This window comes from Osmerus mordax, chromosome 13, assembly GCF_038355195.1.
Source record: "Osmerus mordax isolate fOsmMor3 chromosome 13, fOsmMor3.pri, whole genome shotgun sequence".
NCBI lineage: Eukaryota > Metazoa > Chordata > Actinopteri > Osmeriformes > Osmeridae > Osmerus > Osmerus mordax.
The window spans coordinates 1,658,918-1,674,038 of NC_090062.1; the positions used below are offsets into that span (position 1 = coordinate 1,658,918).

At 46.2% G+C, this 15,121-nt stretch overlaps 1 protein-coding gene across 2 annotated transcripts in view; it reads left to right on the plus strand.

Annotated features, from left to right (window-relative positions):
* Positions 1–15,121, plus strand: part of ankrd11 (ankyrin repeat domain 11) — a 100,196-nt gene that overhangs the window by 44,682 nt on the left and 40,393 nt on the right. The gene's annotated exons all lie outside the window — the stretch shown is intronic.

The following is a 15,121-nucleotide window of genomic DNA, read 5'->3' on the forward strand; positions in this document are numbered from 1 at the left end:
GAAACAAAACAAAACCCGGCATTACAGTCATGTGATAGGAGAGTGGGCTGTAGCCTGACGCCTTGCCCTAGTTTTGCACTCACAGGCCTGTTGGAACACACAGCCCAATGAAGACAGGGAATATTTTATGCAAGCATCCCTCTCAGTAAAGGCTCATGTGTTTCCAACCAAAGCTTCCGTCAGGACCGGTTGCTTTGAGGCCAGCCTTTAACAGGGATGCGGTTGCCACATTAGAGACCAGTTCTTCATATTGGACTTTGGGGGGGATGGAGTCTTACGTACAGAAGGTACTGGATCTCGTGCTGTATAAAGGGGTCTGATGTGTGGTAAACATATACCATGTCAAATCTTGCTTCTCCCAATAGAGAGGGTGTAGGCTAGACTGTGTTTGTTTGTGCATGTCATGTTACAAGGATAGAGTATGAATTTAATAAGGAGCTCTTGTTAGATTATTTTTGTAGAAGAATCCAATCTGGATTTTAGATCCAGATTGGATGTTTTAGATGGCTAGATGTTTACACAAGTGAGAGCCAAATGGAAATGAAGGAGAAGATACTCTTAACCACTCCTGTTGTGTTGGTAAATATAGCGTCTATAAAAGTATAAAGCTGTCCTTTATGACCAGTCTTTGTCTCTGTCGTCTCTGTCTCTCTCTGTTTCTGGTTCACAGCACTTAATTATTTTTACTCCCTCTTTCCCTCCCCTCTCACCTAGCAACCAGTCCAACATCTTGGCCTGAGTGCAGTATGAGAGATAAAAATGGACCGTTATCAACACTTTCTTTTTATTTATTCTTTAAATCTTATTTGAGGCCTTATTATAATGCAATCTCATGGACATGACTCATGCATCAACATGTAGTTTTGTTTGGTTGGGACTTCCAGTCAAAAAGTTTGGCAAAAAATGGCGCCGATGATGGCTGCCTTGGTTGCGAGGTGCTCTCTGTTTTGTCTTGTTTTGTCTGTTAATTCAGTGTTCTGCCAAGATTTCCGGGGTTCTCTAACAAGAGAAGTACTTCTGAACATCAGGACTACATCTCCTGTGGATTTATTTCCCACTTTTCTGCTTCCAGCGGCAGATTTAGTGGGAATTCTAGCCAGTGCCGCGCTAGGCTTTGCCCATACAGTGAAACGCCGAAGAAGGGAAAAGCGAGCGGGAGCGCTAGTTCGGCTACGCAGACGTGGAATCCGAACAGTGCTTCCAAGTTTTTTCCTCTCCAACGCACTGTGCAATATAATGGACAAACTTCAGCTAATGATGGTGAAAAACATAGACTTTCTTTCATTTTCGGTTTTGTGCTTCACGGAGACATGGCTGTGAGATTTGATCCCGGACACTGCATTACATCTGGCAGGCTACAACTCGTGAGAGCTGACACTGCACTCTCCGGCAAAACCAAAGGCGGTGGTATTTGTTTCTACATCAACAGTGGCTGGTGTGTAGATGTGACAGTGATTCTGCAACATTGTTCTCCGGATCTGGAATCATTTTTTATAAACTGTAAACCTTTTTACTCGCCACGAATTTGCGTCACTCATTTTGGTCGGAGTTTACATGGCACCGGGTCCACAGGTTAAAGAGGCCCAACGCATGCTCGCCGACCAGATTCTGAGTGTGGAGCGAGCAAACTCGGATTCCCTTGTTATTGTACTCTGCGACTTTAACAAAGGTAATCTCAGCCACGAACTCCCTAAATACAGACAATTCATCAAATGCCCAACAGAACAGAACACTGGATCACTGCTACACTACAGTCAGTAGAGCCTACCACGCCGTCCCTCGTGCAGCACTGGGTCACTCTGACCATACCATTGTCCATCTGATTCCTGCATACAGGCAGAAATTAAAGCTCTGTAAACCTGTTGTGAGGACATCAAAACAGTGGACCAGTGAGGCTATGGAGGATCTGTGGGCATGCTTGGACTGTACTGACAGGTATATGTTCACGACTGCTACCAATAGTCTGGATGAACTCACAGATGCTGTGACATCATACATCAGCTTCTGTGAGGACTGCTGTATTCCAACACGCACCAGGGTGAACTTCAACAACGACAAGCCCTGGTTCTCAGCAGAGCACAGAAGGTTGAGGTCAGAGAAGGAGGAAGCATTTAGGAGTGGGGATAGAGACAGATTCAAGGAGTCGAAGAACAGGTTTAGCAAGGCGGTGAGAGAGGCTAAACGACTGTACTCAGAGACTGAAGCGTCAGTTCTCTGCTAACGACTCTACTTCTGTCTGGAGAGGGGCAGATTACCAACTACAAGCCCAGAGCCCCCCACTCCACTAACGACTCCCGCCTGGCCAACGACCTGAATGAGTTCTACTGTAGATTTGAAAGACAATTGGACAGTCCTGAACTACCCCTTCCCACCCATGAGGCCTCCTCCCTCACCCCCTCTACAGTGACGACTCTCTCCATTCAGGAGGGTGAAGTTAACAGACTTTTCAAGAGGCAGAACCCCCTCAAAGCAGCTGGGCCGGACTCTGTCTCTCCTGCCACCCTCAAGCACTGCGCTGACCAGCTGTCTCCGGTGTTCACCTACATCTTTAACACCTCCCTGGAGACATGCTATGTGCCAGCCTGTCTCAAGTCCTCCACCATCATCCCTGTGCCCAAAAAGACAAGGCCAACAGGACTCGAGGACTACAGACCCGTCGCCCTGACCTCTGTGGTAATTAAGTTTTTTGAGCGCCTTTTGCTGGCACACCTCAAATCCATCACAGACCCTTTCCTGGACCCACTGCAGTTTGCCTACAGAGCCAACAGATCTGTGGATGATGCCGTTAACTTGGCCCTCCACTTCACCCTACAGCACCTGGATTCCCCAGCATCCTATGCCAGGATCCTGTTTGTGGACTTCAGCTCTGCCTTCAAAACCATCATCCCCACCCTGCTTCAGGACAAGCTCTCTCAGCTGAACGTGCCCGACTCCACCTGCAGGTGGATCACAGACTTCCTGTCTGACAGGAAGCAGTGCATTAAGCTGGGAACATAAGTCTCTGACTCCTGGTCCATCAGCACCGGATTTCCTCAGGGCTGCGTCCTTTCCCCTCTGCTCTTCTCCCTGTACACCAACAGCTGCACCTCCAGTCATCCGTCTGTTAAACTTCTGAAGTTTGCGGACGACACCACCCTCATTGGGCCTGAGGCGTGCGAGGACGATTGTGGCCGACCCCTCCCACCCTGGTCACTCCCTGTTCCAGCTACTCCCCTCTGGCAGAAGGATGCGGTCCATCAGGAACAAAACCTCACACCATAAGAACAGTTTCTTTCCATCTGCTACTGGCCTCTTCAACAAGGCCAAGGACTCCCATTGACATTCATTCTCTTATTTAACTATTATAAGTCCATCTAATGGCAATTACAGTATGCACAAGCCACCTTACCTCAGTATCCGATTGCACATTGACCACTCACGCTGCTCATTCTTATTCTTATTTTTATATATATTTTATATTTAAATTGTTGTATTCTTAGATTGTTTAGTTCTTAGAAATAGTTAAACTTTTGTACTTTTACTCAATTTAAGATTCGTATATGTTTAGTAGGGATGCTCCGATCTGATCGGCGCCGATCCATATCGGCCAATATTCCCATTATCGGTTTTGATCTGCGTTCTCAAAACGGCCGATCAAACATGGCCGATCCGATGACATAACATCTGGAGAACTACTCAGAGACGTTTCAATAAAACGTTAGATAGGCATTTCAGGCCGCCAATGGTAAGAAATGATTCTTTAACCTTTAGATGCGTGAGTTCTAAATATTTCCGACGCTTCCACCAGAGTTTGTTTTCCAAAACGGAAGCTAGCTAGCTTTAGTTAGCTTCCGTTACCTAGCAACCTAGCATAATACTCGTAGCAATGCTACTACCTGCTAGTGTTACTTAGCCTCTAATTGTACATGTTGAAGCCATACTATAGCGTTTGTCATAGTTTTTGCCTATCGGAAAATAGTCGGTTGGAATGAACTGATAGACAAGCTGGGCTCAGCCCGTTTCCTCAGTACCCTGGATCTGACAAAGGGCTACTGGCAGGTTCCCCTGGCCGCGGAGGCCAGAGAGAAGACGGCATTCAGTACCCAAAGCGGCCACTGGCAGTACAGGGTCCTGCCTTTCGGCCTCCATGGGGCACCAGCCACGTTCCAACGACTCATGGATGAAGTCCTGCGACCCCATGGGGGCTATGCTGCAGCCTATCTGGATGATGTCGTTGTCTACTCCGTATCATGGGAGGATCACCTGGTCCACCTCCGGAAGGTCTTAGGGGCCCTACAACAGGCGGAGCTGACAGCCAACCCTAAGAAGTGCTGCTTGGGCCTGACTGAGGGGTGCTACCTGGGCTTCACCATTGGACGGGGTCTTCTTAAGCCCCAGACGAAGAAGGTACAGGCCATCCCAGAGTGGCCGAGGCCCAAAACCAAGACCCAGCTGCGAGCATTCCTGGGCTTAGCCGGGTACTATCGTCGATTCGTACCCGGGTTCTCCGCAGAAGCCGCCCCTCTCTCTGACCTTACCAAGAAGACCATGCCAGAGCAGGTCGAGTGGACGACGGACACAGAGCAAGCGTTCCAAAGGTTAAAGAGGGCCTTGACGACTGAACCAGTACTGCGTAACCCGGACTTCTCAAAGCCTTTCGTTGTCCAGACCGACGCATCGGATACTGGCCTTGGTGCGGTATTGTCACAGGAGTTTGAGGGAGAGGAACACCCTGTTCTGTTCATCAGTAAAAAGCTGACTCCTGCAGAGAGGAAGTACGCAGTGGTAGAACAAGAGGCCCTTGCCATCAAGTGGGCGGTCCAGGAACTCCGTTACTATCTACTGGGTCGCCACTTCACTTTGATCACGGATCATGCCCCATTGCAGTGGATGGCAAGGGCCAAAGACACCAACGCTCGCATCACCAGGTGGTTTCTCTCCCTCCAGGACTTCTCGTACGATGTCCGGGGCCGAACACGGCAATGCCGATGGCGTCTCCCGCCTCCACTCTCTCTGGGCCTCGTTCCTCTCTCCTGCTGGGCCCGGCTTTGCTCCTAGGGGGGGGGTATGTGACAAGGGGGCCTTGTCAGCCATGGGCCTGGCAGCCCGTTGGCCTCGTTACAGGAGCAAAGCCTCAACGAGGCACACCTGTTCCTCATCTACCTCATGCCTGGTGAGTACAAAAGGGGACAAACACGGGCAATATGTTGCTTGACATGGTTTTTGTGCTACGCAGACTCGCCGTAGGAGAGAAACAACACCAACCACATGAGCCAGGAGGGCTAAAGGAAGAGACCCTGGAAGAACAAGAAACACGCCGACGTAACTCAGTTTTGTTAATGTTTTTTTGTTTTGTACCAAAAGGTGCTATTAAAACCCTTTGGCGTACCTTCTCTCTGGGAGTCTGTCTCCGTGCTTCACAAAGGCCAATAAAGACCTCTTTCCTGCTCAAGCAGCACGAGTCTTCCTCTCCGCACCTTGTACAAGTGTAGATAGCGAGCGACTTTTCAGCACAGCAGGACATATTTTAGATGAGAAGAGGAACAGGTTGACTCCTAAAAATGCTGATATGCTTATATTTATCAAGGCAAATCTTCCAGTGATGCTGCTTAATCAGAAGTAAGGTTTGAATACTCTAGTATGCCCCCTCTCCGAGTGAGTGAGTGCGTGCGTGAAGTGAGAGAGTGAGTAAAGGATGTGAGAGTGAGTGAGTGAGACACTATACAGATATATACATGTTTTGTTTTTTTGTTTAATTGCTGACTTCCTGTGCACCTTTTATCTTTATTCTGTCTTATCTCCTCCTAAATGCAGACAAATTGACTTGAAACTGACTGATTTGAAACATATTGGATATTTGGCTATAGCCTGTTTATGTTGCAGTTAAGTTTGTATTATTCTTCCACAGGAAAGCTACTGTATAAGCTCCAAGTTCTCTTGAGAGCCTCTAGAGAGTGGAATGTTGCACATGTGATTCTATTGTTGTCATTTTTATTTAAAGATTTATATTTTTATTATTATTTTAATATTTATTATTATTTACACATTTTATAGTAAGCGAGAGAGCTTCTACACTGGAATGTTGCACGTTCCCTGCAATAGATTAGATGGTTGTCAATTCATGATACTCTCTTGTCTCGTAATTTAAATACTTAAAATACAATACCAATGTTGTTAAGAATAATTAATTTCATAAATAATGCTACACAATAAATAGAATGCTTCAAATCGACACCGTGATCGGTGATCGGTATTATCAGATCGGCAGATACTGATTTCAGTGATCGGTGATCGGCACCAAAAAACCTGATCGGAGCATCTCTAATGTTTAGTGTTTTGCACCTCCCTGCCACAGTAAATTCCGTGTTTGTACACATGGCGAATAAACCGGATTCTGATTCTGAAATCCCCAAAAACGATTGCTAATAGTTCCGTTTGAAAACTGATCGCATAGCTCTTTGGCACACAATTTATAATGTAAATACCCCACCACTGTTGGGTAGTTTGTTAACCGTAAGTCGTTTGTTAACCGTGCTAGGAGAATCTTGATTATTGGGATTCTACGACTGTTTTAATGTGAACTAAGCTGCGTCCGCAGCAGGCGCACTAACTAGATGTTAGCTTTAAAGATAAGCCAACTTTTGGCTCAGTGCTATTTGTCAATACCTCACCAACTCACTAAGATGCGACCATAGACGGCTACTAAAGAATTACATTTGCTGCCTGTTGTCTCATTTATCTTTACCTAAGTTACCCTTTTTTTCCTGAAAAACATTATTTTGGTTAGTCCATTGATGAAATAGAGTGAAGCTAGGGCAGCAGCATGCCGGCTACTATAGCGTTTACCGCTCATCGAGCTAGCCTAGTTAAGTTAGCTATATTAACTAGTAGTTTGCTTCATTGTTTATGCACATTAATGCTATTAATTGATTTGACACTTCTTGCCTCTCCCATTGACATGTTTGATGAAACATGTCAATGGGAGAATCAGGAATCAGAATCAGGACCTCCCCAAAGAAGGGAGGTCCTGATTCTAGCCTATTGTTTTTAGTAATATTTTAGCAATAATTATATAACAAGCCTACCATGATTTTCTGTTTTTGAACAAAGCATATTTTTTTTATGTGGGTTTGTTATGGTTTGTTAGAAGCCTTGAAAGAAAGGGAATTCAAATCCACCACACCTCTAACTCTACAGCACAGATGTGCAAATTATTATCATCTCTGTAGCTAATATGTTTACATTTACATTTATTCATTTAGCAGACGCTTTTATCCAAAGCGACTTCCAAGAGAGAGCTTTACAAAGTGCATAGGTCACTGATCATAACAACAAGATAGCCAAAAAACATCGCGAGTAGCCAAAACATGAAGCACACATTGTGAACAACCAAAGTAAGTGCCAAAGGGAAGAACCATAAGAGCATGTAGTTAAACAAGTTACAATTAAACAACATGAACCGCTATAAGTGCAAGTGTACCTGTGAAGAAAAAATAAAAAAATAAATAAAACAAGCAAGCAACAGTAATAAAAAGCAAGCAACAGTAATAAAAACAATATATCACAGCGAGAACAAAAATTTAAAACAGTTACCACTAACCACAAGAGCAACAAGTCTCTAAGCAAGAGTCATTGTGATCCTTGAGGAAACTAACATCGGGTCAAGCGAACCATTCCTAAGTACCGTTGTACTCCCGGAATGATGTTGATCTACTGTACGGCATGATGCATCACAAATTACTTTGTTTGTGCATCGGCAGAGTTAGGGCTGTGGTGGTCATTTGAATTTCTTTTAAGCATAATTTAATGCATAGAACAGTTTTTTATTTAGTTAATTATGGAAGACTACAGTATATATTATTTTTTAATCTGGACCATCAAAGACAAGACTATTGTATATATAAATGTTATGTTTATCATGTTTTCTTGCAATGTGGCCCACCACATTTGCCATTTATAGAACATAAAACACACACACACACTGTTTACGAACATGGTCTACTATCCACTTAGACTACTGTATAACTACTAAATGACCAAAGAATCTCCTAAGAGTATATAAATTATTCTCAGCTATTCTTGCTTCTGTGCTCTAATAGTTGCTTCCGCAGTACACGCTGTATCAAGCTTATTTTTTGTCATGTTTTTATTTATTTTTAACTGTGTGTGTCGCTGCATCCCATAGACCTGCAGTGTGGCTTGCTTGAGTAGGTTGCTAGGCAACATGCTCTAGTATTCTTAGGCTGGGCCATGATCTTTCATTTGAGAGAGAGAGAGGGAGCGAGAGAGCGAGCAGTGAGTCTCAGTGCAGGCTCGAGCCCTTTGACTTGGCATAATTAATTTCCCTCTGTCATGTAGGCACAAGAGAAACGACCTCTTACCAAGCCTGGAGTAATTAGAAAGAGGAAGAGAACAACATGAAGAGGGAGGGGATGAGGAGTCAGGGATGTGAATCTAGAAGAGGTGGTGGCTAGTGTTGTTGTGCTGAGAGCAGCAGTGAACTGGAGGAAAGGGACAATGAGGGGGAGCAGGGGAGGGAGTTTTCTAGCTGTCTGATAAGACTGGCCTGGGGGAGAGAAGTAGAAGAGAGGGAGAGCAATGTAAAAGGAGAGACAGCCAAGCTTGGCTCAGCTGGCTAGAGTGGGAAAGGGAGAGAAGCAGTGAGAGAGAGAGTGAGAGAGCTGCAGGTAGAAAGATGAGAGAGACGGTAAGAGAGAAAGAGAAAGAGAGCGATGACGATGGTAGCTGGAATGAAAAGGCTTTGTGTGCTTAATAAGAGTGCTGGCTGCGAGCCAAGGACTCTGGGTAGTGTGGGATTAGGCTGAACAATCAGGACTGCAGGATCAAAACAAGGAGGCAGAAACGCCGAGGTCACACCACTACCATCTGCCCTGCCCGCCTGCCGCAGTAAGGGGGGAGCCGGCAGGCAAGACAGGGGACGGTGGAAAATATGGTGGGGGAGGGGCAGGTCTAGGTTGGGCGGTGCAGGCTCCACAGGCAACAATTTGAGTGTGGAGGCAGGAGCTGCTCGTCTTGCTAGCTCTAGAGCTAGATAGCTCTCACTGCTCTGCTCTCTGGAGCTACGCAGCAAGATAACTCATGTTCTTTTTCTCTAGTTAGATACCTAGCTAGCTCTTACTCTCTCCGTAGCTAGCTACCAAGCTAGCTCATACTGATATGCTCTCTCTAGCTAGCTCATACTGTTGTGCTCTCTCTAGCTAGCTTATTCTGTTAAGCTCTCTGTAGCTAGCACCCTAGCTATCTTATACTGTTATGCTACGCAGCTAGCTAGCTCATACTGCCCTGACCTCAGTAACTACGCAGCTACTTTTTCTGCTCTGCTCTGCTTGCTCTCACTGTTTACTGTCTCTTATCCTTTAATTTTTGCATTCTTAAGTCTGTTTAGGGAGTATGCCAGCAGAAAGGTTTGTACAAAACAGAAAGTAGTCTTACCAAGGAGTCAAAACCAGTATACTGACGACTGCACAAAGGTACACTCACACAGAAGTACACCTTGCTTTGCTGTACTTGGACAAGGAATTGAATGAATGGCCTTGAGTATATAAGCACACTGAACAGCCCCTTTCCCCGAGTATGCAACAAGCTTCATTATCTCCAAAGCTTGGCATTCTCTCTCTCTCATGGACTCTTTGTCTCTGCTTCTCTGTCCACTTTAGCTACACTATTGGAAAGCAGCCATGCTTAGTTACACTAATGCATGCACACTTTCTCGTTTTTACTGTTGTCGGTTACTTTTTATTCCTCGGGAAATGCATTCACACAGACAAATTCATGAGAGGGGGTGTTGTGGGATTTGATTACATGCTGGGGCTATTCTTTGAGATCTTTTCAGCAGACTTGTGAGAACTTAGTCTGTTTTTTGTCGTTGTTGTTGTTTGTGATGACCATGATAATGATTGTTTGGTTGCGGAGCTGCTTTCTGCATCCAGTGTCGGTGGTGCGTCTGTCATCAGCCATTCTCTCCACCCTCTTTCCCTGCTCTACTTCCATTCCTGCTGCTGTCCTCCTCGTAAAGCCCTCCATTTTATTTCCTCTCCTGCTCTCTCACACCTTCTACTTCCTGTAGACTCCACACAGATGGCAACATACACACACACACCAATTAAAGGAGGGCAAGGGTTATGGTTTATTCCTGCCTTTGTGCCTTTGTAAGACTTGGTCAGTATATGGATTTAGGCCAAAGCCATGGTCCTGGGAATTGTACCTCCTGCTCCATGACACAGGTGACTGTGGCCCTGGCACCATCTTCCATCTCTGTTCTTCTCACATGTTGGTCAGGACAAGCGTCTGTTTGATCTCGGAGTGTGTTTGAGACCGACAGCCAAAGATGTGTACAGTGCAGCTGGTCCAGCGGCCAGCCTGAGCAGTTTCCATGCTTGATTAATAATGGATCTCAGAGAAGGTGTTCTGTTTGGGGGGGGGCAAGGGTACGAGCAGGGGGGGTTGATGGGAGGGTCGGGAGTCGTGAAGTGATGGGGGGAGGGGTGGGGGGGTGGTGATGTAATGTGAAACTCTATCTGGCTGCTTCATGAAGAGGACCCTGTGCATTAGCACTCTGCAGCCTCCTGGCTCTCTCATCAATAATTCACCCACTCCTTTTAGTGTGTCTCCCCTCCCCCCTCCCTGCTCAGTCTATCCTTTCTTCCCTCCTTCCTACTGTCTCCACACCTCCTCTCTCTTTTCGCCCCACCCCCTGCTCTTCCCAACCTCCTCTCTCCTCCCTTCTTCCTTTTCCCCTCCCTTTTCTCGTCTTCCCTTTGCAGCGGTCATCTTAGCGGTTGGTCGTATGTTATTGTGTTTACACGTCTGGTCTGCAGTGTATGTTAATATCTTAGAACAGACAAACTGCCTGATCCAGCTCCAACCCATACTGGTGTCTGAAGCTGTGACCCCCCAGGTCTCTGGCAGCTAGCGCTCTGACAGACCAGCAACTAGTGATGGTCATGACTCAGCACAACACACACAAACACACAGCCACAGACTCCCAGATGAAAGCAATCAGTGGAAGGAGAGATATCAGTGAGAGATGAAGGCCCTCGGCAAGACTGCTGGAGAGAGAGGCCAGTGTTAAACTTTCCACGTCCGCCAGTAAGCTACAGTCCGCCTGACATCAATTTCATCATCGGGGGTCTGGACATGTAGGGTTTGTGTAGAGTACTTGCTGGCCAGGGAACCAACTTAGCATGTGCTGGAAATTTGATTAGTTGACAACCAAGATATCAAAGGTAAAACCTTTTCAGTTAGAGAGATTACTGGGCATCCACACGTTATGGGTTATGTTCATTTGTAAACATGATCTCTACTGGAAATAAAGTATCCTCTTCATGTTGTCTTGCTGCTTGTTAGTTTAGCTTGCCAGCATTTCATCCATAAAGAAAGCCTGTTTCAAAGCCAGGGCTGATTCAAACTACTGTGCCAACTTGTCACTCAATCCTGCTCATCTAGCAGTATCTGCGCTGGAATAGCAATACAAACATTTACATCTGCTAAGGGTCAGGCATAGCTCACATATCATAAATGAGCTCAAAAGGTATTTTTAGAAAACATAGCATAACTAGTTTTTGGAAATTTCTTGAAATGTTGTCCAGAAAGTAAGGAAGACACGTTTGTTTTTGGCTAGGTAATTTAGCTAGAAGTGGATTTCAAGTAGAGACACAGACTCCAGAAAGCAGTATAGTCTGAGGTTTCTGTTTTGGAGTATTCTGGGGCCTTAAGCCTGTTATCCTCCATCTCCACACATACCTCCCTCTGTAGCTACGCTGCTAACTGTAGCTACCTTCGCCAGAAATATCCGATACCTTGACAATGTCCTCTAACTGTGAACCCATAACCTAATCCTATGGTTGCGTCACATTATGAGATACAGACTGATGCAGCCTAAAATCTAGGAAGGAGTGTGGAAACTGACCAACCAGACCTGGTGACTACCGTTGTATGAATGTGCCACTCCTTCTCCAATGGTACGCCAGCCAGCTACAGTTCTCCAGCAGTTGTCATTGGATGACTGTGTGACTGGATCCATGAAGCTACCCACGATTGGATGGACTGAAATTTAAGTGATCCTTGGTTTGGCTAACGTGTCACATCTCTCTCGCTCGCCCTCTCTCTCTCTTTCTCTTTCAACTCTTAATAGACCCACCCAGTGCACTTGGTTAGACTTGTTTTGTGTGGTTATATGTGTCAGTGTGTGTGTGAAAACAGCTCTATTGTATTGGTAAGACTTGGGGGAGTGTGTGTGTATGTGTGGGGGGGGGGGCTAGGCTGGGAGCAGGGGGAGTAATGAGGAAACCAGATCCAGGGCTTCACAAGGAACTGGATCCCTCTGCAGAGCCTATTGATTGGAGCTGGAATGCTTGGCCGTCCTGTGAATTAGAGGCAACTCTATAGGGTCCCAGGTGGGGGGCAGGCAGCAGAAGAGCCTGGTCCTAGCTAAAGGGTCCGTTTCTCTGTGGCACAATAGTGTCTGCTTCACTGTTCATACTTAAATGGGGAACACCCTCCGCCTTTGTGTGTGGTGTACAGTGCAGCATGAAGAATACATAGCTTTCTGGAGAGAGGTAGGAGGACAAGGCTAGGAGCAGGCCGTAAACAACACACTCATCTCATGTAGCACTGCCCTCCGCTCTCTTGTCATCTAGCCCCTCCCCCTCCTCTCTCTCTTACCCAGTCTCCCTGGGAGTAGGTGAATGGCGGTTGGAGTCGAGTGAACACTGAAAAGCAGTAGCACAAGACTCTCACTCCGTCTCACTCTTTCTTCCCATCTCACTCACTCCCTCTCCTTTTCTCTTTTCCCATCCCTCTCTGCCCCCCTCTCTTTCTCTTCCACTCGCTACTTATGTAGGTCACCATGACTCACTGCTTTAGAGGGCTCTGCTCCTCTGCTCTTTGCTCTCATCCCTCTCTCCACTGTGCTTCTCTCATCTCTCCACTCCTCTGCTCTTTTGGGTGCAGAGCCAGGGAGCTGGAGAGAGAGGGGGATGGGCTCGATAGAGAGAGGGAGTGCGATCTAGTGAGTGCACATTGCCCTGTTTTAATGCTCGTACCCAATTCCCTGTCTTCTGTTTATGTTGTTTACTAGTACCTGTGTGCGCAGACCCAGTCCTGGGTAGAGCCAGTAGTTCAAGGCCACAAGGTTTATGGCAGAGGTGGTTTGGTTTGTGTTCCATTACAGCAGAGGGCTGGGGTCAGATGGTTAGCGTAGCTAAACACAGTATTGGCAGTAATGGCAGTCTTCTTACACACTGTGGATGCTGGTGTTTCACTGCTCAGTCTGTGGTGGAGAATCATCACATGGTTTGGTTTGAGGTGTATTCCAGTCCTGCCGGTCTGTCGGTAGACTCTTTAAATGGAGTTGTTTGTGGAGTTGTCATCTTCTTGGCTCGACATGGGGGCCACCGAGGTAATCCCCTACCTCTCCTTCTCCTTTCATTGTCTGGTGGTTGTTCATGTGAAGGAGTGTTTGGTTCCAGTGTGGGAAGGCCATTCTTTTTTCCCTCCACTCCCAGCCCTCTTCTTCCCTCCATCCCACCCTAGCCCCCTCCCTCCATTCCTGCCTCCATAGGCCAGGATCTGCATATGAATGCAGCCTTCTGCTCCAGACTCTGAGGAGCCCCCTGCTCAATACTGGGGCCTCATGCTGCACACATGCTCTTATGCAATCATTCTCCTATTTGTTTGTGTGTGTGTGTGTGTGCATGCGTGCGTGCGTCTTGGTGGAGGCAGGGTGGCCGAGGCCAGGGGCTATAAGGCCGATTCCGGGCGTTTAGGAACGAGGCTGAGGGTTTGAAGAACGGCTAGCTGCTCTGACCTAGTTTCAACCCTGCTTGGCGTGCCACATGTGTCCCTTTGTCTGTCCTGTTTTAGGCCCCTTTTATGAGAACGAGGGAGAGGAGGAGTGCTTCTCTTGATGTAAAGGGCATACAGGCGGTTTTGATGAGTCACTCAACCGCACAAGACAGGGTGGGGGGTGGAGCAAATATATAATACCCACAAGCCCCTCCTACCTGAATTCATCCTGCCATTCGCCTACTTACTGGGACTAAAGACCTCTCCTTCCAGTGAGACGGTACTGGACTAGTCTGGTAGTGTCCCACTAGCTAACTAATCACTTTAAATTAGCTGTGATCTTTTGTTTAGCTCAATTTGACTTTGTTTATTCAAAACCTGTTAGCCTGCCATTTCATCAGCTAGGATAGGCCAGAGCGATAATCCTTTTAGCTTATCTTGTTTGCTGGATATGAATGGAGACTTACCAATGTGCTTGAATGAACCATGGTAAACCCCTTTATATTTTTGTGATTGTTTTATGAATGAATCATTGATCCACAGTTGGTCATCTGGTGTTATCCTGAGTTATAGGTGCACCAATAAAAAAAAAACTTTTAAGATATGAGTACCAAGTATTTCGTTTTAGAGCATCATATCGATACTGAGTACAGATACAAGTACTTATTTTTGGGGAGGGGGCAATATAGTTACACACAGAAAATGTTTATTATTCAAAATGTAGAAATGTTCAAAGTGCCTCCTCCAGAAGGCCAGTAGCCAGCTACACACGCACACACACACACAATCTAGCTAACTGACAACAAACATAGCTTATCTGGCTTGGCTCGGTAAACCGAAGGGAAGGTTTTTCTTAATAAAGAGAAGCATTTCCGCTCTCTCGCATGTAAGTTGGCTTCTTCTCTCATGAAGAACTTGAGAAGCTGTGCTAAATAGTCGTACTTTCTCCACACCAGTGCATGGTGCTGAGAGATTGTGGAGGCCATTGGAGGGAATCGGACTGCTTTGCTTCTCCAGTACTCACGGGCATAATGTCTGCTATAAATAGCTCGCTGTTAGTTTCCCAGCAAGTTTATCTTATCGTACTCGTAATTATAAGCATTCAGTTGTGATGCCGATACAAAGTACAAGGCTTTACAATACGGTACGCTATCAGCCCAATCGAAACTAACAGTACCGGTGCATCTTTACTCCTTGCTCCCATGAATCAAGATCTTTAGGATCCGTGACTGTCCTGTTGCGGGCTGAAATTTTAGTCATCAGGTAAAGTTAAGATTTGACCCTCAAGGTGTCTGGGAATTGGGTTGTCCTACGGTGCTGTTTACTGTCACACAGT